At 37.2% G+C, this 26,148-nt stretch overlaps 1 pseudogene; it reads left to right on the top strand.

Annotated features, from left to right (window-relative positions):
* The first annotated feature begins 3,540 nt into the window (after nucleotides 1–3,540).
* Nucleotides 3,541–11,346, top strand: LOC131490756 (transcription initiation factor TFIID subunit 11-like; annotated as a pseudogene).
* The last annotated feature ends 14,802 nt before the right edge of the window (nucleotides 11,347–26,148 follow it).

A 26,148-nucleotide genomic window follows, 5' to 3' on the forward strand; every position in this document is an offset into this window, starting at 1 on the left:
AATTAAAAGAATGAAATTTCAGAAGACCATTTAGCAATAAAGTCAAACCCACTACATAAATATTTTTTTTTCATTTATTCGGGGATTCTTTTTATTTCCCAAAGAATAAAATTCAAAATTTTGTGTATATTCTCTTTGAAACCTAAGTTCACGATAAATAGATATAGTTTGAAAGCAATTAAGGCCAAGCAGAAGTATCAACACCTGAACACATAGAGTAGGCCTCACACCTTTTCTCATTCACATTCACACCACACACCAGTTGCTCAAAAAAATCTTTGAGAAAAGTGGGGCACCTGGGTGGCTCAGACAGTTGAACATCCAGCTTCGGCTCAGGTCATGATCTCACAGTTCGTGAATTTGAGCCCCACATCAGGCTCTGTGCTGACAGCTCAGAGCCTGGAGCCTGCTTCAGGTTCTGTGTCTCCCTCTCTCTCTGCTCCTCCCCAGCTCATGCTCTGTCTCTCTCTCTCTCTCTTTCAAAAATAAATAAAAACATTAAAAAAATTTTTTTAAATCTTTGAGAAAAGTAAAAGAAAGAATATCGCTTTTAATATACAGATTAAAGTGTTAAATAGTAAGTGATTTTAGGAATGAATCCTTTTGAAAGATTGGTTTAAATTTGTTTTGTTTGCTTCATAGAATGTGCTAGTACCCGAATGTTAAATAGAATTGGTTTTATAGCCAAACTCACTTGAGAGACTTCAGGAGAAGACGGAGGATTAGGAGGATCCTAAGCTCCCCTTGTTCCATGGATACAACCAGATAACACTCGCATCAATGTAAATAATCCAGAGAATGCTACCCAAAGACTGGCAGGGCAGAATCCCCACGGCTACATGTAGACAGGAGGCCATGTTGAAGAGGACAGGAAAAGCAGAGATGTGGTCAAGAGATAGACCTGTAGGGCTGTTCATGTGAGGGAGGGACCCCAGGGGTGCAGAGAAAGAAGAGAAAAAGACTCTCACACCATGTACCCCAGGCATAGACAACACCACACAGTAAGGATTAATCTCCATAGCATTTAGCTTTGAAAATCAGAGGAGCCTGATTTTGTGAGGTCTTATAATCAGTGGGGCTTAACACCTGGGACTTTAAAAATCAGTGGGCTAGGCTCTAGCAGAGCTCAGAAAATGAAGGAAAACTGAGTTCCCCCACTTAAAGAGACAGCACAACAAACAGCCCCCTGGAGATAAAGAATAGAAGCAGCAGTTTGAAAAACACAGAAGGGATATTTGTTTACCAATCTCAGAGCCCGTGCTGGAGGGGCAGGGATCTTTGGAAGAGTTCACCAGGAATAAAGGAGCTAGAAGGCACTATTTCCCTCCCCTGTCCCCCAGCCTAGCCACACAGATACATATGGGAACTAGCATGGCACCAACATTCTATACCTAACTTGCTAATAGCATATCCTGCCCCTGCATTCTCCTGCAGATCTGCCCCATCCAACATACCCTTGGCCAGAGACCTCCAAAGCAGTGCCACAAGCCTGGCAGTGTGCAAGCAACCCCAGCAGAGGCCAGATCCTCTCCAAAGTGACTCCTGCCCTGGAGAGAGGGCGAAGATAACCAAAGATGCACCAGTCTGACAGCAACCCCAGCAGTGGGGCTGGGGTCAGACATCTGATGTGACTGCAGACCCTGCCCATCAATAAAAGTTTCCCAGGGAATAACATGGAGAAAATTTCCCCTGCAGTTTAGTGCTATTGCATCTCTGGCAAATACCTACCTGGTCTGACTCCACTCAAGACCAAGCCAGCCCCATACTGGCCCACTAACAACACAGGGAACAAACCCGGCCCACAACACGCAAAGAGAGCACTGCAGATGACCGGACTAAAGGCAAAAGTAGCTCAGCCACAACAGTAGAGCACACACAACACACACAGGAGGCACTCCTGAAGCACCAGAATCTGGTGAACAGGAGACACTGCACTGCAAAGCACTACATGACCTCTTCTTCATAAGGCCACTACCTTCAAAAGCAAAAAGATATAGCTGACTTTCCTAACACATAGAAACAGACACAGAGAGTTAGACAAAACAAGGGGACAGAGGAGTAAGTCCCAAATGAAAGAACAGGACAAAAGAGACCTAAATGGAAAGGCAATGAGTAATATGCCTGATAGAGAATTTAAAGTAATACTCATAAAGATATTCATTGGACTTAAGAAAAGACTGGAGGGGGGCACCTGGGTGGCTCAGTCGGTTAAGCATCCGACTTCAGCTCAGGTCACAATCTCGCAGTCTGTGAGTTCGAGCCCCGCGTCGGGCTCTGGGTTGATGGCTCAGAGCCTGGAGCCTGCTTCCGATTCTGTGTCTCCCTCTCTCTCTGGCCCTCCCCCGTTCATGCTCTGTCTCTCTCTGTCTCAAAAATAAATAAACGTTAAAAAAAAAAAATTAAAAAAAAAAAAAAGACTGGAGGACCTCAGTGAGACACTTAACAGAGACAGAAAACATTAAAAAGACCCAATCAACCCAATCAGAGAGGAAGAATTCAATAAATAAAATTTAAAAATACGCAAGATGGAATAAATAGTAGACTAGTGGAAACAGAAGAACAGATCAGTGACCTGGGGACAAAGTAACGGAAGCAATGAAGCTGAACAAAAGAGAGGAAAAAAATAATATAACATGATAATAAACAGAGGGAAATCAATTATACCATCAAGCCTAATAACATTCGCATTATGGGGATCCCAGAGGAGAAGGGAGAGAAAAGTGGGCAGAAAATTTATTTGAAGAAACAATAGCTGAAAACTTCCTGAATTTAGAAAGGGAAACAGAAACCCAGGCCCAGGAGGCACAGAGAGCCCCCAAGAAAATCAACCCAAGGAGGTCCACACCAAGAATCATACTAATTAAAATAGCAAAAAGTAACAATAAAGAGAGAATTTTAAAAGCAGCCAGAAAATAGGAAATGGTTACATACCAGGGAAACCCCACAAGTCTATCAGCTGATTTCTCTCCAGAAACTCTGCAGGCCAGAAAAGAGTGGCATAATATAATCAAAGTGCTGAAACAAAATAATCTATGGAATACTCATCAAGGCTATTGTTCAGAATAAGAGAGATAAAATTTCCAAGACAAACAAAAGTTAAATAACACTAAAAGAATTCATGACACTAAACCAGCCCACAGAAATAATAAAGGGGATTCTTTGAGTGGGAAGGAAAGACCACAAGAAGGAGTAAGAAAAGTATGAAGTACAGAAATAGTACTATTAAGTGTATCTGTAAAAAATCAGTCAGGAGTGATTACTATTTCACAAAATAAAAGGATGTAAAGTATGACCCCATACTTTAGTAAATAATGGAGTAAATAATGGGTTCAAACTTAAGTGACCATCAACTTAATACCGACTGCTATATGCGTATTATATATAAACCTAATGGTAACCACATATCAAAAACCAGTAATAGATATTTAAAAAATAAAGAGAAAGGAACCCAAGTATATCACTAAAGAAAGCCAGAAAACCATGAGAGAAGAGAGAAGAAACAGAGAAAAATTACAAAAACAACCATAAAACAAGTAAAAAATGGCGGTAAGTCCATACCTATCAATAATTACTTTGAATATAAATGGACTAAATATCCCAATCAAAAGACACAGGGTGACCACATGGATAAAAAAGCAAGACCCATCTATATGCTGCCTACAAAAGATTCATTTCAGACCTAAAGACACATGCAGATTGAAAGTGAAGGAGTAGACAAGCATTTATCCTGCCTATAGAAATGAAAAGAAAGCTGGGGTGGCAATACTTATGTCAGATGAAATAGATTTTAAAACAGAGACTATAACAAGAGACCAAGAATGACACCACACATGCATACAGGGAACAATCCAACAAAAAGATATAATAATTGTAAATATTTATGCGCCCAGCATGAAAGCACCCAAATGTATAAAACAGCTAATAACAAGCATAAATGAAGTAATCAATAGTAATACAATAATAGTAAGGGACTTTAACACCCCATTTATGTCAATGGGTAGATCATCCAGACAGAAAATCAATAAGGACACAATAGTTTTGAATGACGCACTGGAACAGATGGATTTAACAGATACATTCAGAACATTCTTTCCAAAAACAGCAGAATACACATCCTTTTTTAAGTGAACATGGAAAATTCTTCAAAATGGATCACATATTAGAGCACAAAACAAGTCTCAACAATTTTGAAAAGATTGAAGTCATACCATACGTGTTTTCCTGACCACAACACTATGAAACTAGAAGCCAACCACAAGAAAAGTATCTGGAAAGACCACAAATATATAGAAGTTAAATGACATGCTACTAAACCATGAATGGGTCAACCAAGAAATAAAAGAGGAAATTTAAAAATACCAGGAGATAAATGAAAATGAAAACACAATGGTCCAAAATCTTTGGGATGCAGCAAAAGCTATTCTAAGAGAGAAGTTCATAGCAATACAGGCCTACCTCATGAAGCAAGAAAAATCTCAAATAAACAACCTAAACTTACACCTAAAGGAGCCATAAAAAGAAGAACAAACAAAATCAATAAAGGGTTAGTATCCAAAATATATAAAGAACTTACACAACTCAACACCAAAAAACCAAATTGGCAGAAGACATGAACAGACATTTCTCCAAAGAAGACATCCAGATGGTGAACAGACACATGAAAAGATGCTCAACATCACTCATCATCAAGGAAATGTAAATCAAAAACCACAACGAGATATCTCCTCACACCTGTCAGAATGGCTAAAATCAAAAGCACAAGAAATAAGTGTTGATGAAGATGTGGAGAAAAAAAGGAACACTTATGCACTGTTGATGAGAATGCAAACTGGTGCAGCCACTGTGGAAAGCAGTATAGAGTTTCTTCATAAAATTAAAAATAGGATTACTCTGTGATCCAGTAATTCCACTACTGAGTAGTTACCCAAAGACTGTGAAAACACGAATTCAGAAAGATAATATGCACCCCATGTTTACTGCAGCTTTATTCACAATAGCCAAATTAAGGAAGCAACCAAATGTCCATTGATAGATGAATGGATAAAGAATATGTGATATATATGTGAAGGTTACTCAACCATTAAAAAGAGAGTATAATGCTAAGTGAAATAAGTCAGAGAAAGACAAATACCATATGATTTCATTCATATGTGGAATTTAAAAAACAAAACAAATGACCAAAGGTAAAAAGAGAGAGAGAGAGACAAACTAAGAAACAGACTCTTAACTATAGAGAACAAACTAATGGTTACCAGAGAGGAGCAGGGTGGGTGAAATAGGTGAAGGGCATTAATGAGTACACTTATCACAATTAGCAATAAGTAATAAACAGAATTGTTGAATTACTATATTACATCTGAAACTAATATAATAACACTGTATGTTAACTATAGTGGAATAAATTTTTTAAAAAAGAAAGATAAATCACTTGAGTTATCAATACACATTCCCTGTCAAAAACAGAAGAGATAGAATATAACTATTGTTATTTAAGGGACTATTTTATTTTAAGGCCAGTTAAAGATGAATCATGTAAAGTTCTGATCATCCCTAAGATTGAATCCCAATGGTTTGCAGATTAACCATGGGCTGAAGAGTGGAGTTCAAATGCACATCTTTCAAAGCTCTGAAGAGAGTCCACTTAAGAAAGCCTCAAGACAATGGTCTCTTCTAGTTCTTTACAAAGACTAGAACATATAAATATGCAAGCATGTGTGTACTGGTTTTGTTTAAATTTCTTAAAATTTAGAAAAGTTCTGATACATATTTTATTTCAAATGTCTCTTCAACCTCTTTCCTTTCCCATGCACACTCCAAGAAATAATAAAATCCTAGCTTTCTCTAGAAAGGGAAATATTTGTCACAAAAAAAATGAAATAAATTTTTGGAAACAAAGAAATGTTTGTACATGGTTACATGGTTGACTAATCTTTTGCTTCTCTTCTCACCAGTCTTTTAAAGATATTCTATAGTAATATATGGAGCTAGAATTTTTATCTGTGTGTAACAGGTATTTTTTAAAGAAATCAACAACTGTTAAAATCTCCCAAGGATCCTTTAGAAAGTGTATATCATATTTTTTCAGGTCTCAAATAATTTAGTTGAATCGCTTTTTTAACCTCTTAATGGCAAAAGAACATTATCAAAGAATGTGCTGAGAATAAAGAGGAAGGATGAATGGGGGAAGGTATCACTAATGATACAATTGACTGCAAACGTATAGACTGTGATTACCATAATGGATAAATACCCACAACCAATAAAATGAGCTCTTCTACCTATAACTGTTGTACGCAGGCTTTAAAATTTTCTACCGTCTTTGAAATCAGGTATTTGTCATGCAGTCTCTCTGCACGGCATTTGATCGGTATTCATCCAACATCCTCAGCCAGAGAACGCTGCCTAACAACACAGCGCTCTGAAATACTAGTGTGTGTTTAGAGAATTTTTTTAATGCTTATTTATGTTTGAGAGAGACAGAGAGTGTGAGTGGGGGAGGGGCAAAGAGAGACAGAGACACAGAGTCTGAAGCAGGCTCTAGGCCCCGAGCTGTCAGCACAGAGCCTGACGCGTGGCTCCATGAGACCATGACCTGGTCAGAAGTCAGACGCTTAACCGACTGAGCCACCCAGGTGCCCCTAGAGAATGTTTAACCTACCAGAATGGAAACCTTTGGGGGAACAACTTGCTCCACTATATTTTCCCACAAGTTTGTAGATTTCCACAACTTTCTATCGCATGGCAACAGAAACCACTCTGTGGTTCTTAATCAGCGTCTTTAAAAGCCTAAGCCTGGCTTATATATTTATAGATGCAGACATCCTAGAGATACCATAGGCTCAACTGGATAAGCCTTGTCAAGGGACTCTGTAGCTTTTGCTATATATGCAGAACCACCAAGGATCTGCTAATGCTGTTATCAAATGCAGCCCTATCAGCACTAAACACTTGGCTTGGCATTTTGATAGTAACATTTTAAAGAAAGTGGGCAAAATGGGATTCTCCTTTATATTGTAAATGGACAATAAAGAAGCTTCTCTTATTGGTCTAGCAACTAAGAAAACTTGATGAAGTTTGTAACATAAGAAACCTAAGAGATGGTATTGATGATAAATTGTCACACTGGGAAATGAACACTCCAAATAGCTGTTTCTGAATTTGTCATTCCAATTGAAAGGCTGTCCATTCCATGACTATTTCACAAGTGATATTGGCAGCCTTTGCAATGTTAATACAGAAAGATTTCCAGCATTACGATCTACTTAAACTCCAGCTCATTGCAATAAGGAAATTACAAGAAAGCCTTATTCAAAACTTACGGGATAAAATAGCAAAAATCCCTTACACTGGAGAAGGAACACTATGTGGATATAGTGGTAGAAATGGGACTAAAGGAGGAAGCAAACTGTGGCTATCGCATTTTGCACAGCAAACCAGTCTTCATTCACCAGCCTACTTTTCTGAATTCCTGCTTGGCCTTTCAACTGTGCCTGTCTACCTCATGGCTTTTCTTGCTTCTTGCTAAAATTAAGAATTGAGGGAAAGGTGTTCGATGATTTTTAAATCTTTCTCTCACTGATATGTTTAAAAAAACAAAAACAAAAACTCATCACTCATTTGAGAGTTGGCAACTTTTCTGAGAGTTTTTGCAGCTACGGTATTTCTTACCAGTTTGGTTAGTGAGTGCCCCTATAAGCACTGGAACAGACAGGGAAACAAGTCCAGAAGAACTAAGAGGCTCTGTCCAAAACACACTGTGAGCTCAAGGCACCAGCACATTTCCATTCACCTTCTCTGAAATCACAGCTCATATTCCCCCCACACCATTATCTTCTCCTCTCAAAGGGAGCAAGTATACTTGGTGTGGTTTTTCTTGCAACCAAAATTTCTAAAGACACCAAAACCTGCAAAGCTATCCTTGATTACCTTAGGTAAAGTATCTCCTTCCTATACCCACTGTTCTCAGTCTCAGCTCTCTACTGCCTTCTTGCCACCTACCACAATCTATAATCATTTTCCTGATTGCTTGCTTATCTGGCATACACTGGGCCACAATCTCTCTGGGGGTGGGGCTGCCAGTGTCTTTTTATTGCACTCACTGCATCTAGCTTTCAGCACAATGACTAGCACATAAGTAGAGTTATAATCAGTAGTTAGATGTAAATAGTTCTATTTCTTCATATTTTACACAGAAGAATCTGTGTAAAAGTACACATAAGCAGAGTTCTGTATGATGTCACTTAAAATCAAATCCTCCTAATGCAAGAGTTAGTTGGTAGGAATAAAAATAGTACATTTGAGAACCATAAAGGGCTTTAGAAAACTACTTCATTGAACCGTTCGGTATAATTGATGAAGTCTTGAATCCCAGAGGTTGCTCAGCTTACCCAAAGCTACACACTTAGCCACAGAGCTGGGGCTAAAACCTAGTGAATGTTTATTCATTTTGTTTATTTGTTCACATGTACCCTGCATTACTGAAGAAGAGGTCTAGGGAATTTGACTCATAATGTTGAAAAAAGGTAGAAGTTAGCACCCTGACACAAAGTTCAATAGCAATTCAATTTTTTGTAGCTAGAAACATTTGATCCAGTTTCCAAATAATACTAGTCTGTTCCATAACTTACAACACTGTATTTCAGGATAAAAAACATATGTTAACATGCTTTAACCCCTCCCCCACAAAAGAATCCATCAGTTCTGAAATAAAATCATTTGGGATTGTAGGATATTATATCAAATAATGCCACAGACAGGGACTTTATGTTCAACCTTCCAATTTCTTTTTTTTTTAAGTTTTTTTTTAATGTTTATTTATTTATTTATTTATTTTTTGAGACAGAGAGACAGAGCATGAACAGGGGAGGGGCAGAGAGAGAGGGAGACACAGAATCTGAAACAGGCTCCAGGCTCCGAGCTGTCAGCACAGAGCCTGACGCGGGGCTTGAACTCACGGACCATGAGATCATGACCTGAGCCGAAGTTGGACGCTTAACCGACCGAGCCACCCAGGCGCCCCTCAACCTTCCAAGTTCTGCATCAACTCAAAGAAAATCTTCAGCCTCTCTGTGGCATACATAAAATGAAAGCAAGTTGTTTTCTCACTTATGTACTAAAGAGACCACTTGGGCACTTACAAATAACATTTTGTATCTTGGAATACAGGCTGTTCATAAATATATACCAAAGATTATTAATACTATTTTAAGCCAATACTATCATATAACAAAAAGGGAAAAAATACTCAACTGAGATCATCTGTAATTCACACCACAGCAAGTAGTTATTACAGTCCATATGGAGTGAGGATCACCCACTGCTGAAAATTCCATGAGGGTGTGACAAGGTGACATACAGGAGGTTAAGTGCTGTATGCTGGGTGGCAGCTCATTTCATAGGGGTGTAGAACTTGCGATTTGAAAAGGATGTACAGAAGTCGCCACGCAGACAGGGGTGAACACTGCAGAATCAAACAAATGTTGCTGATTCAAAGTTGTTCTCCTACAATAACAACCAGCACCAAATGAGTTGCCGCGGTGGAGAGCAAGCTGTGCTCAGCGACTAATTGCTACACTTGTTAGAGTGTGCAAGAAGGTGTTTATTTGTTTTACATGTGTTTGGTGCCAAGACGTCCCGGGGATCTGGAGCTGAAGTGGAAACAGAATGACAGTGTTTAGAAAACTAAACACAAAAACAAAAGGGAAAGAGAATTTTTTTTTTTTTTCCTGAAAGTGACTTGAGCATTAAATGTATGAAAACCTTGAGGCTCTTATCCTGGGTGATTAATTCTTCAGGCTCCTTCAGATCAACCCGCGGGAGCCCAAGACGGAATGGAGTGTATTAAGTCTGGGATGCTTTGATGTTGTTACTTTTATTTAGATGGTGAATTATTCAAAGCAGGGAGGATCAATCTAAGAGCTACCAATAGAAATAAAAGGGAATGAAGTCAGAAAAAGGAAGGAAGGAAAGCACAAAATGTGGGTGTTGAAAAAGTTCCACCTGAATGGCAAAATTTAGAATATGTACTATGGGGAATTTGCCACACTGTATGCTTCCAGTTTCAGAAATAATAACTGGATTTTAACTGACATTTTGAACAGTTTAATGATGGAAATATTTCTACTGAACAACCTTGTTTTTCTTCTCTGATACTTCATAGGCCTCCAGAGTCTTCCTTTGGACAGAAATTTGCTACTCCAAATATAAGCCCAAAATACTTCCAGAGTATGATTAGCAAGTTAATTCTTTCCATCAATGAACACGGTATGTAAGTATTAAAAATAATTATTTTTACTTATTATTTTTCTTTTAATATGCAGAGATATCTATCTGAGCACTAATAAATTCCTCAAGAACAACTGTGATCTGTTTACATCTTCCATGTGATTAGCATACCATGTAGATTGTTATTTATTTTAATTTTTTTAATGTTTATTTATTTGTGGGAGAGAGAGACACAGGATGAGTGGGGGAGGGACAGAGAGAGAGGGAGACACAGAACCCAAAGGAGGCTCCGGGCTCTGAGCTGTCAGCACAGAGCCTGACACGGGGCTCGAACCCAGGAACTGTGAGATCATGACCTGAGCTGAAGTCAGCTGCTCAACCGACTGTGGCACCCAGGTGCCCCGATTATTTGTTATTTAAAATTAGGCGGCCGCCTGCACCCAGAGCTCCAGAGTCTGACAGGATTGTGATCTCTCCATTTTTTCTTGCCGCTGTGATAATGCCTGTGAGTCACCGTGGATAAAAGTGGAGACACAAGGGAGTCAGATGAAAACGGCACTGCTCCCAGGGCCCCCAGGATCACCCATATAGAGACGTTCCCGGAGGAAACGGACAGGGATGGAGATGGGGACTAGAGAGAAGACATGGCCAAAGCTGCAAGCTCAAGAGTCAGGACATCTCAGATTGAAGAGCAACTGGAAAGGAGGACTCATCATTACTTACTCCTGCAGCCAAAGAAATGAAAATAGACACCGGAGAAAAGAAGAGAAGAAGCCAAAAGTAGACGAAGAGATTCAAAAGATGCAGATCTGGTTTCTTCTTTTTCTGAGGAGCAGCTGAACAGTTATAAAGCATATCACCAGTCAGGTTTCCCTAAGGCAGCCATTCAAGGGCTGATCCAGTCTGTCATGTGGCACCTCCTGTGTCTCAGAATGTTGGGATTGCTGTGAATGGTGTTTCCAGGGTTTTCTCTGGGGGAGATGATAGAAGCAGTACTGGATGTGTGGGGCAAGTGGGGAGAAATGCCACCAACTACAACTCAAACATATGAGGGACACTGTTCAGAGGTTAAAGTCAAAGGGGCAGATCCCCAACTCAAAGCACACAGAAATCATCTTCTAGACCACAAAGCCTAGAAGGGCCTGGTACTGAAGGAAGAAGTACCGGTGCCAGACTTCCTCCTATTGCCTGAGACTTTTGCACTGCTGCTCGAATATCTCAGTCCTCCAAGGATTCGATGATGGCTTTAATGTCTTTCTCAGAACTCTGATATTCATCACATCTAAAAAGCATGTGCCCTGTTTCATACTTGCCTTGACTAAATATTGGGACCTCTTTGGGGATTTTATTTTATTTTTTTAATTTTTTTTAATGTGTATTTAGTTTTGAGACAGAGAGAGACAGAGCATGAACAGGGGAGGGGCAGAGAGAGAGGGAGACACAGAATCTGAAACAGGCTCCAGGCTCTGAGCTGTCAGCACAGAGCCCGACGCGGGGCTTGAACTCACGGACCGCGATATCATGACTTGAGCCGAGGTCGGATGCTTAACTGACGGAGCCACCCAGGTGCCCCCCTTTGGGCATTTTAAAGTATTTAACCGTCTCTTGGCTATTTGGAAGAAGAAAGATACATGGACCTTAGGCATCTTTAGACAGGGAAGCTGCTTTCAGAGAGAAAACCTTTCCAAGAGAGCTTTGATGGGTTCATAATGAAGCATGAAGTTGCTCTAACTTAGGTTATTTCTTCCTTCTGGTTTTAAGTAGATGAAACAACCAGAAACTTTTGACTTGCTATACTCTACTATGTAAAACACGGTGATAGCAAGTGTAGTGTAAAAGTTTACCCTGTAAACATTTAAGGTTCTCTTATGAATTTCAGTGAGTTGAGTGGTCATTAAACTGTTTTCCAACTTGCAAAAAAAATTAAATAAATAAAATGAAATTAAATAATATGAATATTCATTAGGTATCATATCATTTTGAAGCACCTGTTTTACATAAACCATATCATTAAAAAAGTAATTAGATTTTTAAGTTCCCTTTATTACCTCAAAATTTTATGCAAATTTTTTTTTACTTAGTTTGATACTCCTCTCTATCTCTCTCTTTCTCCCTGTCTCAGGTATGTGAAAATTTATCAGATAGGAGGAAGCAGTAACCTTCATATTCCATACAAGGACAATAATGCAAATCTATACCCACCATAGATTAAAAACTTCATTTTAATGTCATTTACTTTCTATTTTCCACTGCTTTCTGCCACATAGAGTGTGAACAGTTCATTAATGTGTAGTGAAAAACATATGTCAAATTGGGATTCATGCAAATCACCAACCCTACACAAAAAGAAAATTCTGTATCCATAAAAATCTAACAACCTCTCCAAGATTCCATTTATATTTAACTTTGAACTATATTAACTTGATCTTTGAAAAAGTTATCAGGGAGAGGATATAGTTTTTACTCTAATAAAAGCTAATTTCATGCTTTTTATGTGGTCTTCTGTACACTTAAGGGAATATGTTTGCAAAAACAACCTTATGGCAAGGAATGAGACTTTGTCTCTGTTTAATGCAAAATACATCAAGTAAATCAGCCACATATTATTGGCCCAACTATTACACCTACACAGGAGCTCTTCTACCTCACCGAGGTTCCTAAAACAGAAGAGTACCAGAAAAACCAACGAATGAACTTGCATGTACAGGGATGTGTGTGTATGTGTGTGTGTGTGTGTGTGTGTGTGTGTGTGCGTTTGTATTACATATATGTATATATGATGTTTACCCTGCTATTTGTAATTCTAATCCAATGCCACAGAGTTCCCCCTTGCTTTCCATTTTCTCTATTTGCATCTCTATGCTGCCTGCACTCCCCAACACACAGCAAGCACTCAGCTCCAAGAGCAGGGGTGTCACTCAGAGAAACACTTGCCACAATTCGCGTTACCAGCTCCAGAGCTCTGACTCAGAGATTTTGCCTGGAGGAAGAACAGACTGTAAAAACAGATGGCTGCTGATCTCTTCCCAGAGGAACTGGCTTCATTTGCAACTGAACATGAAGAAGTTTAAACCTGAGGGTGCTCTCAAGATTATTGAAGGTTGTGGTTATGAAAATGAATAAAATAAACCTCATTTAAAATGGAGATGGGAAGCCAGAAGGGGGAGCTCTTATGCCATACCACTCTTCATAGCATTTTATAGAAACTATGGAAAGAGGCATACTTTGTATTCCAAACAGGGAGAAGCCTATACTTTACTACCCAGGAGGAGGAAGATTTTTCTCCTTGCCCAGCAACAGCCCAGCCAATGAGAGACTACCACTAACACAACTCAGCCAATGAAAAGCCACTACACTTTGAACTCCTAGTTTACTCCAATGGACTTTCCTTTATGATAGCCTCTCTTAACTCCTCTTTGCTCTATAAAAGAGCATTCCTCCCCTTGTTCTCCAAACTTGCCTAAGTTTTGCCATGGCTGGCATGTCTATAATTATAATTCCTCTACTATTCCCGAAGAAAGCCATTTTGCTGGTAAAATGACTGGCTGGGTTTTTTTTTTAATGTTTATTTATTTATTTTGAAAGAGAGATAGAGGGCAAGCGGAGAAGGGGCAGAGAGAGAGGGAGACAGAGAATCCCAAGCAGACTCCATGCTCTCAGTGCACAGCGGGATGCAGGATTCAACTCACCAACTGTAAGATCATGATCTGAGCTGAAACCAAGAGCCAGTCACTTAACTTACTGAGCCACCCAGGTGCCCCTGTTTTATTTTTAAGGTCAACATGGTGAGAGAATATTCGAATATGAGGAGATTCATGAAGATACAGCCTAGACTGTAGATGCTATCTCACAGGAGATAACTGGGAAATAAAGGCAGCTTGAGAAAAATCCTTCTGCAGTCACAACAAATATCAAACACTGACCTCAGAAACTATTCCAGCCATTGAAAGAGTCACAATTTGATCTGTTAATTTGTAGAGGAATGTGTGTCCCAGGGTATTGTTGAAAACAAAGCAATCAACTGGAAATCGGTGGAGTTTAATAGGTGGGTGTGGTCCAAAAAAGAATGGAAGAGAGTTCTACCAGTCCCATTGTTATGTAGGGTGACTGTAGGCATATCCAAACCTATGCGTCTTTGAAAAGCAATCTCAGAGGTTTAAAATAGGGAGGTGGGGCAATAGACTTCACTAATATAATCCTGCCACTTACTAAACATATGAACAAGTAAATAACAATATCTGCCCTGAAATGGAGGAGGAGAGGGAGGATACCTAGAATTGCTACAATGTGTTATTTAAAGTGTTCAGTTTCCAAAAAGGAATTATGACTCAGGCAAAGAAACAAACAAACAAACAAACAAACAGAAATATGAGCCATACACTGGAAGGGGAGGAGGGGCAAAACTACTTGTGAGGGTGACCAGATGTCAGATTTAACAGAAAAAAGATTTGTAAGGAGCCATTGTAAATTTGTTCACAAAACAAAAAGAAAGTATGATTAGTGAAATGAAAGGTATAATAACAATGTTGCATCAAAGAAAGAATACCAATAAAGAGACTGAAATTATAAAAAATAAAATAACCAAATGGAAATTATGGAGCTAAAAAGTATAATAACTGATATAAACAAATTCACTGGGGCTCAACAACAGATATGAAATGGCAGAAGAAAGAATTAACAAACTTGAAAATAGGTTGATAGAAATTATGCAAGCCCAACTAGAAAGGGAAAAAAATGAAGATAAATGAATAGAGTCTCAGAGAAATGTGGGACAATATTAAGAACATTAAAATATGTATAATAAGAATATAAGGAAAGGAGAGAAAAAAATGAGAAAAAAGTATTCAAAAAATAATGACTAAAAACTTCTCAGTATTATTGCAAAAGTATAGCCTACATTTCCAGAAAGCTCAACAGACTCCAAGTAGAAACACAAAGAGATCCACAGACACACCCTGCTAAAAATGCTGATAGTCAAAGACAAAGAGAAAATCTTAAAAGCAGCAAGAGAAAAAAATAGCACATCACTTAAATGACACTCCAATATGATTAACAGCTAAAATCTCAGCAGGAATCAGAAGGCAGTGGGTAACATATTCAGTGTTCAAAGAAGAAAAGTCAACTAAGAATTCTGTATCTGGCAAAACGATTATTCTCAAATAAAAGTGAAATGAAGATTTTCCATATTAAAAAAAAAACAAAACAGAATATGTTTCTAGCAGAAATGCCTTGATGAAAGCAAGCAATCCTGGATGGTAATTCACATTTATACAAACGAAGAGTACCAGTACAGGTAATTATATAATAATAAAAAACACTACTACTGCATATTTTTTTAACTTTCTTCTTTTCTTTCTCTTTTCTTCTTTTTCCTTCTCCTTTCCTCTCTTAACTGAGCTAACAACCAATTCTTGTTTTCTTTTTTTTTTTTAACATTTCTTTCTTTCTTTTTTTTTTTAATTTTTTTTTCAACGTTTTTAATTTATTTTTGGGACAGAGAGAGACAGAGCATGAACGGGGGAGGGTCAGAGAGAGAGGGAGACACAGAATCGGAAACAGGCTCCAGGCTCCGAGCCATCAGCCCAGAGCCTGACGCGGGGCTCGAACTCACGGACCGCGAGATCGTGACCTGGCTGAAGTCGGACGCTTAACCGACTGCGCCACCCAGGCGCCCCGACAACCAATTCTTTATACACATGTAATTTATACTTGTTTATATATAATATATATTTTTAAAAATTTTTTAAGTTTATTTTTATTTGTTTTGAGAGAGAGAGATAGAGAGAGAGCAAGCAGGGGAGGGACAGAGAGAGAGAGGGAGACAGAATCCCAAACAGGCTCTGCACTATCAGCACAGAGCCCAATGCAGGGCTTGAACTCACGAACCACGAGATCATGACCTGAGCCAAAGTCAAGAGTTGGGTGCTTAACTGACTGAGCCACCCAGGTGCCCCTGTATATATTTTCTACTAATAGCACAGAGGATGTAGGAGAAAGCAAATATCTAATAGGGTAAGGGAATAACTACATGATGCTAACTAAAGTAGTATTTTGAGATTTGTAATTTTAATAGACATAACATGTATAACAATAATACCACAAAAAGGAGACAAAATGAATAGATTTATATAGAGGTAGTATTTTCTGTATACTTCTGGAATTAAGCTAGCATAATCTGAAGCTGATTCTGATGAGTCAAAAAACATATATGGCAAACCCTAGAGCTATCACTAAAGTGATATGTCACTTATACTCAGAAAGTATAGTGACAAAATCAATAATGAGGCTGAAATGCTACATGAGAAAATATTTACTCACTGCAGAAAAGATCAGTAAAGGAGAAATAAAAGAACAAAAAAGACATGAGACACATGGAAAACAAAATTTTAAACAGCAAACATAAATGCAACGTAACAATAATAACACTGAATGTAACTGGATTAAACAAGCCAATCAAAAAGCAGAGACCGTCAGACTGGATTTAAAAATATTATTCAACTCTATGTTGTCCACAAAACACTTTAAATTCAAAGACACAAGTAGATTAAAAATAAAATGATGGAAAAAGATACATCATGCAAAGGGCAACCCAGAGGAAAGCTGGAGTAGTTCTACAGTAATACTAAATAAAATAGACTTCTACAAATGTTACTAGAGATAGAGAGATTTTATAATGATAAAAGGGTCCATCTATGAGGAATATATACCAATTACTGATGCACCTAATCACAAAGTGCCAAAATATATAAGGCAAAATACTGACACAAATGAAGAGAGAAATATACAACTCAATAATAATAGTTGAAGACTTCAATATCCTGCTTTCCATAATAATAAAAACAACTAAGGAGAAAATCTGCAAGAAAATAGATTTGAACAACACTATAAAACAACTAGATCTAACAAACATCTATATATCCAACAACAGAATATATAGTTTTCTCAAGTGCACATGAGACATTCTCCAGAATAGACCATATGCTTATGTCACAAAACAAACTTCAATAAATTTAAAAGAATAGAAATAATACTAAACACGTGTTCTGAACACAATGAAAGTTAGAAATCAAGGTGTGCCTGGGTGGCTCAGTCAGTTGAGCATCATTTCATCTTCAGTCATGATCTCACGGTTCATGGGTTTGAGCCCCACGTTGGGTTCTGTGCTGACAGCATGGAGCCTGCTTGAGATTCTCTCTCTCCCTCTCTCTCTGCCCCTCCCTGGCCCATGTTCTCTCTCTCAAAATAAATAAATAAACAATAAAAATAATAATGTAATAAAATTAGATACCAAAACAGAAAAATTAAGGAAACATAAGTATATGGAAATCACAAAACACATTCTTAAACAACCAATGGATCAAAGAAGAAATTAAAAAGTAAACCTGAAAATACTCTGTGATGAATGAAAATAAAGATACAATATATCAAAACTTATGGGATGCAGCTAAAGGAATTCTTAGAGTGATTCTTTATAGCTGTAAATGCCTGTATTTAAAGAAAAAACAGGGGCGCCTGGGTGACTTAGTTAAGTCTCAGACTTCAGCTCAGCTTATGATCTCATGGTTTGTGGGTTTGAGCCCCATGTCAGGCTCTGTTCTGACAGCTCAGAGCCTGGAGCCTGCTTTGTATTCTGTGTCTCCCTCTCTCTCTGCCCCTCACTCTCTCTCTCTCTCTCTCTCTCTCTCTCTCTCTCTCTCTCTCTCACTCTTTCTCTCTCAAAAATAAGTAAACATTTAAAAAATGCTTTTAGTAAAAAATTTTAAAAAGAAACAAATGTCTCAAATCAAAAATATGAACTTCTACCTTCAGATATTGAGGGGGAGGGAAAAGAGCAAACTAAACCTAAAGGAGGCAGGAGAGAAGTTAAAAGATTGTAGTGGAAATTAATGAAACAGACAACAGAAAATCAGTCTCCTTGAAAAGATCAACAACAACAACAAAAAATAAGTAACCTTTACTAGTTTGACCAAAAGGAAAAGAGGAAAAGATTCAAATTACTAGAATCAGAAATGAATGAGCAGACATCATATAAATACCAACTTTACATAAATAAAACAAGCCTTATATAAATAAAAAGGATTATGAAGGAACACTATGAACAGTTGCACACCAACGAATTAGATTACTTAGAAGAAAGGGAGAAAATCTTAGAAAGACATAAACTACTGAAACTGACTCAAGAAGAAATAGACAATCTGAATAGATCTATATAAAAAGTGAATAAAAGACTGAATCCATAATTTAACAAAGAAGCCCAAGCCAATATGGCTTCACTATTGATTTCTACCACATATTCAAAGGAGAGTGAATACCAATTCTTCACAAATTCTTTCAAAACCTAGAAGAGGAGTTAGTACTTCCCAGCTCATTTTATAAGGGATTACCCTGATACTAAAATTAGGCAAAGAAAGCAGAGGAGGAGAGGGGGGAGGAGGAGGAGGAGGAAGAAGAAGAGGAGGAGGAGGAGGAATAGGAAAGAAAACTACACAAGAAAAGAAACTACAGGCCAATGTTTCTTATGAATATAGATGCAAAATCCTCAATAAGATACTAGCAAACTGAATTCAACAACATAGGAGAAGAATTATACATTATGGTCAAGTGAAATTTATCCCAGCATATCAGGCTGGTGTAACATCTGAAAATCAATTAATGTAATATATAATAGTAATAGAATTTTTAAGATCACACAATCATCTCAATAGAGAAAAAGGATTTGACAAAATCCAATGTCCTTTGATGATAAAAACACTACACAGACTTGGAATAGAAGGGAGCTTCCTCAACATGATAAAGGGCATCTAGAAAAAAACTCATAGTTTACCTCATACTTAATAGTGAAAGACTGAATGCTTATCTCGAAGATCAGGCACAAGACAAGGTAACCAGTCTTGCCCCCTTTATTTAACATTATACAGGAAGTTCCCACAGGTCAAAAACAAAGAAATAAAAGTCATGCCGATTGCAAAGGAAGAAGTAAAACAACAACTATTCATAGATGGCGTGATCTTACATAGAGAAAATCCTAAAGAATCCACTAAAAAAAACTATTAGAATAAGTGAGTTCAGTAAGTTTGCAGAATATAATATCAATATGCAAAAATCAACCGTATTTCTACACATTTGCAATAGACAATCTGAAAATAAAAATTCCGTTTGCAATAACATCAAAAGGAATAGAGTAGAACAAATTTAACCAAAGAAGCTCAAAACTTACTTCTGAATACTATAATACATTGTTGCAATAAAGTAACAAAGATCTAAATAAATTGGAAAGTAATTCATGTTCATGGATCAGAACACTTAACATTGTTAAGAAGGCAACAGACCCCAAACTGATATACAGATTTAGTGCAATTCCTATGAAAATCCCAGCTGATTTGTGTTTTAAAATTAACAGATTCTAAAGTTCATATGAAATTGCAAGGATCCCAGAAGAGCCAAAATAGTCCTAAGAAGAAAAAAAAAGAATAAAGAAGGAGGGATATGTACTTCCCAATTTCAAGACTTATACTGCAACAGTAATCAGACAGTGTGGTACTAGCATAAAGACAGGCATACAGATCAATAGAACAGAATCGAAAATCGAGAAATACACGCAAGCACCTATGGTAAACCGATTGTTGACAAAGGTATCAAGACTACTCAATGGGAAAAGAACAGTCTTCAACAAATGGTGCTGGGACAAGACAGCCACAAGCAAAAGAATAAAGTTGGACCCCTACCTCATACCATGTGCAAAAATTAACTCTTTTCTGGCATGACAAGAATAATAAGATTAAATTGACTCATGATTTTTAACAGTTTATGATAGCTGAGAATAGTTCCTAAGTGTTTATATCTGCAATAAAGTGGATATAATCTTTTCAACTGTAGTAGTTTATAAGTAATAAAAGATTTTATCGATTTACTAGATTAGAGTCTCAGTGAGTAAAAAAGTATGATATTCCCTTAAACTAATCAGGCTCTTAGTTATCAGGAGCTTAGCATTTGGTACATACTTAAGGTAGCACTGAGATATTATTGCATATTAAACACAGGAAAAAACAGAGAGCTAGCTTGATATATTCAGACCTACAAAGTGAACATTAAGGTTCCTACAAAGGAACATTAAGGGGTCCTTATCCCCCCACAGTGTTTCTTTTTTATAGCTTTGTAATTTGTATCTTGGAATAAAATGCAGTTTGAATGCAATGATGGAGTCTTTTCCAATAATTGTGGCAAGGTCGTCTGTCACATAATGGGTTCTGGAGTTAGACTTTCTGGGTGCAAATCATACTTCCATGCTTTTGCCAGCTGAATAGTGAAGAAGCTTTTCTCATCAGAAAATGGGTGTAAATATAATAATAATTCTACTTCATTAAGTTATCAATAGGATAAAATTATTGGCACATATTAAATGCTCAATCAGTAATAGCAAATTGATATTTTCTCTCAGTTTCTTTAAGGTTCACCAGAGAGAAATATTTTTCTGTACCCTTATATGAGTCTCATCTGACCCTGGATTTTATTAGGACTAATTTCAATTAATGAAGACAAGGCACAAACACCTGTGATCTCTGAAATTTTAGTTCTTCTTATCTGTTATGTGGAAGGTAATAAAAGACCTAGAGCACAACTGCTCTTCAGTCATCAAATTCCTTTTTACAGGGAGCCTTTCAACAAACACAATTTGAGCACTTACTGTGGTCAAGGTACCATGCAAAGTATTATTATAGGCTACCACAATTTTAAGGCTGTAGATGTACAGGTTTTTTTGGTAGATGTACAGTTTTAATGGCTCTTGTGTTTAAAATAATATCAACAAGTAAACTCCAACAGAAGTACTTACAATAATAACGAGAAAGAAAAATGTGAATCAGGAACATAAATTACATATTGTAAGAAAGTGAGCCCAAGGAAACAGATTGTTCCATAAACCAGGAGTGAAAGGCATTCTGGTCAGTGATGCTCCAAGCTGTTATTCCAAAATGATCATCTCCTAGTGCCATAAAATAAATGTTATTGGCCTTTAAATAAAGTTCTGCCATTTGACATACTATAATTACATTTCTTGTGCAATGGTTTTCCTACCATTATCTTCCTCTTGGTATTATCATTGCTATTGTTGTTATCATCATCATTATTCCTGGTAGCCAAGTATTTTAGAAATTCAAAATTTCTCCATATCCAAAGTATATTTTGTCTACAGACACAAAAAATATAATCCAAGTCACTCACTGATATAATGAAAATGTCAAAAAGTATTTGGACCATATTTCTCTTGTATATTTTAGTCCTCATATCAAGACCTCCTAAATAACCTGCATAGTCCACCTGACAATCACAAATCAAAAGGTCAAACAGCTTCAGGTGGTAATCATAAACTATGCACAAATATTCCTGGTCTCATGCTTTCGGGTCAAAGATAAGACTGTTCACCCCTCCCCCTGCTTTCAACTTCAATATAGCAATGATGTGCTTGTGTCAATGAAATGTGAATGAAAACTTCCAGGCAGAAAGGTTTATTATTATTATAAGCCAGTACATGATTGACCATATTATTTCTCTCATTACCAAGGCCAGTAACATTCCATTCTGCCAAGGCCAGTAACATTCCATTCTGCCTCAAAGTCCGACTATAGGTAATTCATTTATGTAGTCATTGTTAAATCAAGAATTCGTATTAAAATTAGCTACAATGAAACCAAATATATCTCCCATTTTAACGGGCCGAAAAATCTATAACTCACTGAAAAACAGGACTACAAACTACAGATCACACTACAAATATGAAATTACTTCTGTGCTGTATGCACAGATCCTACTAAAACAAGTTATTCAGAAAGTCTGAAAATAAAAGAATAGTGAAAAGTATAAACCACACAGTGTAGGGGGAAAAGAAAAGATAAGGATTGGGATATAACTCTCAGTTGAATCAGATGAGGCAGAGTTCCAGCCAATGTATTAAACATAAGAAAATAAACAGTTAGAAAGGATACTTTATAAGTCTAAAGAACACAAATCACAATGAATATATTAAAGTCATTAACCTTTACATATCTCATAATATAAAACCTTTTAAAGAACAAAATAATGCAGGAGATACAAACAAAAATTTGAAATATATCAGTAGTAGAACATTATTAAGCTGCACACACAAAAAATAAATATTAAAAACTAGAATGAGTACAGATAATATTCACTGATCAAAACATAGAAAAATAGAAAATAACTTTAAATTCAGAAACAAAGAGTCCTTTTCACTTGGAAATTAAAAAAATAAAACTCTCAAATCTTGTGTCAAAGCTATAAATATATATACTATTTGAAGTTTTATTAGTGACTGGATATTAATGATTAATTACATCAGTTCATTTGTGTTCTTATATTTTATTTTATATTTGTACATTTATTTATATTATTTATATTTATTTATCTTATTTTAATATCTTCATAATATATATATTGATAATTATAATTACTTTATATATCAAGCCATTAGATTAAAACTTGGAACAATTATTTTATTGCTTTGAGGTAGGCAACTCTCTTTTATTTATTTATTTTTTTAATGTTTATTTATTTTTGAGAGAGAAAGAGAGAGAGACAGAGCATGAGCGACAGAGAGGCAAGAGAGAGGGAGACACAGAATCCGAAACAAGCTCCAGGCTCTGAGCTGTCAGGGCATACAGCCATACACAGGGCTAAACCTCAGGAGCTGTGAGATCATGACCTGAGCTGAAGTCGGGCGCTTACCCAACTGAGCCACTCAGATGCCCCAAAGTAGGCAGTTTTCTAACCTGTACTCAAAGTTCAGAAGCCACAGAAGAAAAGATAAATGTATTTTATTATATAAAAATTATAATTAATAACAAACCTGCAAAACAAAAAAATACCCTAAGTCAAAAGATAGATGAAACATACCTCAGGATGTTTAGAAGAAGAAAATATAATGACCCAATAGAAAAAGTGAGCACAGTATATGTACAGATGGTTCATAGAAAAAGAAATGCGAATGGCCCCTAAACATCTGAAGACAGGTTTTTAACCTTATCATAAGAGAAATACAGATTAAAATTACATTGATATGATTTTTATCCAGATATCTTAAATATTTGTAATCTATTAAAAACCAAAATATTTCTGACACACTGTTAACATGCTCCTGAGTTGCTGCTGAGACCACAAAGTAGCTTAACCTATTGTGAGCAATTTGGCAAGTTCTTTCAAAATTATATATTACCTGGATTCAATTTATCCTACAGAAATAATTGTCCACAAGCAAATGACACATATTCAGTTATTCATCACAGTATTGTTCGCAATTGCATAAAATTAGCAACCATATAGATTGCCTTCAATAAGAGACTATTTGAATTGTTACATCCATACACTGACATACTATGTAGTTATTTTTTAAAGGGAGAAAGGGAAAGACAAGGAATCTCATTGAGTTTGATATGGAAATAGTGCCAAGATACAGTGTTAAATGAATAAAACGAGGTGCTACCTTTTGAATCATGTAAAAGTGGGTAAAGATAAGAATAAAATACAATACCTATTTGCTTATATTTGCATTAAAAACTTGTGGAAGTATACTAAAGAAATTAATGAAAGGGACTAAGAAAAGGAGTCAGGACACCTAGGTGGTTCAGTCATTTTGCATGGGACTCTTGATTTTGGCTCAGGTCATGATCTCACGATAAGTGGGATTGAGCCCTGCATCTGGCTCTGTGCTGAGCATGCAGCCTGCTTGGTATTCTCTCTCTTCCTCTCTCTCTCAAACTAAATAAACATTTAAAAAATAGGGGTGGGGGCGGGGGGGAAGAGGCAGTAAGACAGTTCTGTTTTATTGTATGTCTTTTTATGTTGTTTAATTTTTTTTTTTAACAAGTACATTCTAATACGAGGAAAAACCTCAAATGGCTAGCTATATATTCCATTGAGCTAAAATGGTTGTCATTTCCAAAGAGCCTTTACAATCCAAGCATTTTTTTTTTGCATATTTATTTTTGGTTTGACCCTCTGCTTCAAATTTTCACAGAACTATAGAACTCTCTCCATGGAAAGTAAATGTCATAATTTTCCCTTTTAGTCTCCAGATTTTGGAAGACAACATCTCCATCTCAAAACCCCAGCAGAGATCAATGCTCTCAACCCTCCACGTCTTTTTACACACACGGAGGTCTCAGCAAGGAAGTTAATCTTGAATGGCTCTATATTTGTAGAGGGGACAGGCAAAGTATTTCAAAAAAGTCTAGGATGGGGTGTTATGTTTTTGACATCAGCCCACCAGGTTTGCCTGTCAGGGGTAATGTGTGTGAAAGTGTTTTATCCAGTTCTGACATTTCTCAAAGTGATTTCATCAGTAGTCCCTCTGGAGGGCCAAATGAAAGCTTGTTCAACTAGAACTTGAGGCGATGACAGTAGCAAGCCTCTGGCAATTCCTGCTCTTGGAGTGTTAAAGGTCATTGTTAAAATTTATAACATATTATCTAGCATTAACGCTTCTGCCGATGTATTCTCAAAAAATTTTCACTTCGATGTGCCTGACTTAAAGTCTGCTTCACAATCTGGATTCTTCAACATGTCCCTTCACTACAAGCACGGACAGAACAGTCGATTCATTGAAATATTTATGCAGACACATCCACAGGTTGTGAATTAGTCGGTCCTCTGGTTCTGAGCACAAGTGACATGCCAGACTTCAAAGAAAAGATGATTTTTGTTGTGACTCTAATTACAACTGATTTGGTGGTCTTTGCCCTCCTTGCTCACACATGGCATTTTATAAATAAACGTGTCAGTGTAACGACATCACAACCACACACACCATAGCACCATCAGCAGCATTAAGATGATGTTTTGAGGTTTGGTTTTTTTCCTTTTTAATTAAAAAACAGAGAAGCAGCAGAACACACACAATCTCTCAAAGTCTTGTTTGTCCCACAGACGTGGCTGTGCTTAGGCCAGGCATAGCTATATTGCACACAGCACGGAAAAGCTCCAGAGAAGGAATCGAACTTCATAACCTTCTGCACAGAGGGAAAGAGGGCAAAACAGTACTGCAGGGAACATGCCGGTTTTTGAAAGCCAGTTGTGGCTACCTGGTGACAGAAGGGCACTGTTAGAAATGATGGGGGAGGGGAGGGACTTCAGTCTCTAGTATCAGCCTCTTCTCTTGAACGCTGCTGAGCCAAGCTGCTGGCTAAACTACCAAGAGATGAGACGGAATGCACTTCCATGGCTATCTAGGACCATTTTCTCTCCTCCAAATGCCTAGAGCATATTAACTACATTGCATGTAACAAAACACTGTACAGGCAAAGTCTTGAGAAATGAGGACATCTTGGTCAGGGCCCAGCCTTTCTCTGTGGTCCACCTCCCTCATTCCCGGAGTCCTCACTCTGACTGAAAATACCTTCTGTCCTTCCCCAAATGAAGCCCCCCCCTTTCAAATAGGGCAGGAGACATGCTTTCGACCTGCTCAGCACAATGCCCCAGACACAACAGGCATTCAATAAGTGCTTACTATTTGTTATGAAGAAAGTGCTCACTTATATAAAGCTCGAGTGATGATTATTTTAATGCTCTTCTCAGTCACCTTTCTGTTAATGAGATTGTTCAAGTTTGAAAATTTTGAAAAAAGAGCATTCTATTTGGCACCATTTAAAAAGGAGAAGTGGCAAATACCAGCCAGGTTACCTGGAGGAATTTTTATATATTTGCATACAAATGGAATAGTAATTCATGCTATCTCTTTTGCTTTTACTTATGTTGGGAAATAGTAACTTTATGTGAATTAGTGGCTTAGTCTGCTCCAGGTAGTGATTCTCTATAAATACAAATAATATTATAGTCTTTACCTAATTCAATTTTACAAGAAATGGCGGCGGGGGGGGGGGGGAGGGAGGGGGAGTTCATGTATTAAATGGGCCAGGA

The sequence above is a fragment of the Neofelis nebulosa genome, chromosome 12, assembly GCF_028018385.1.
Source record: "Neofelis nebulosa isolate mNeoNeb1 chromosome 12, mNeoNeb1.pri, whole genome shotgun sequence".
Classification (NCBI taxonomy): domain Eukaryota; kingdom Metazoa; phylum Chordata; class Mammalia; order Carnivora; family Felidae; genus Neofelis; species Neofelis nebulosa.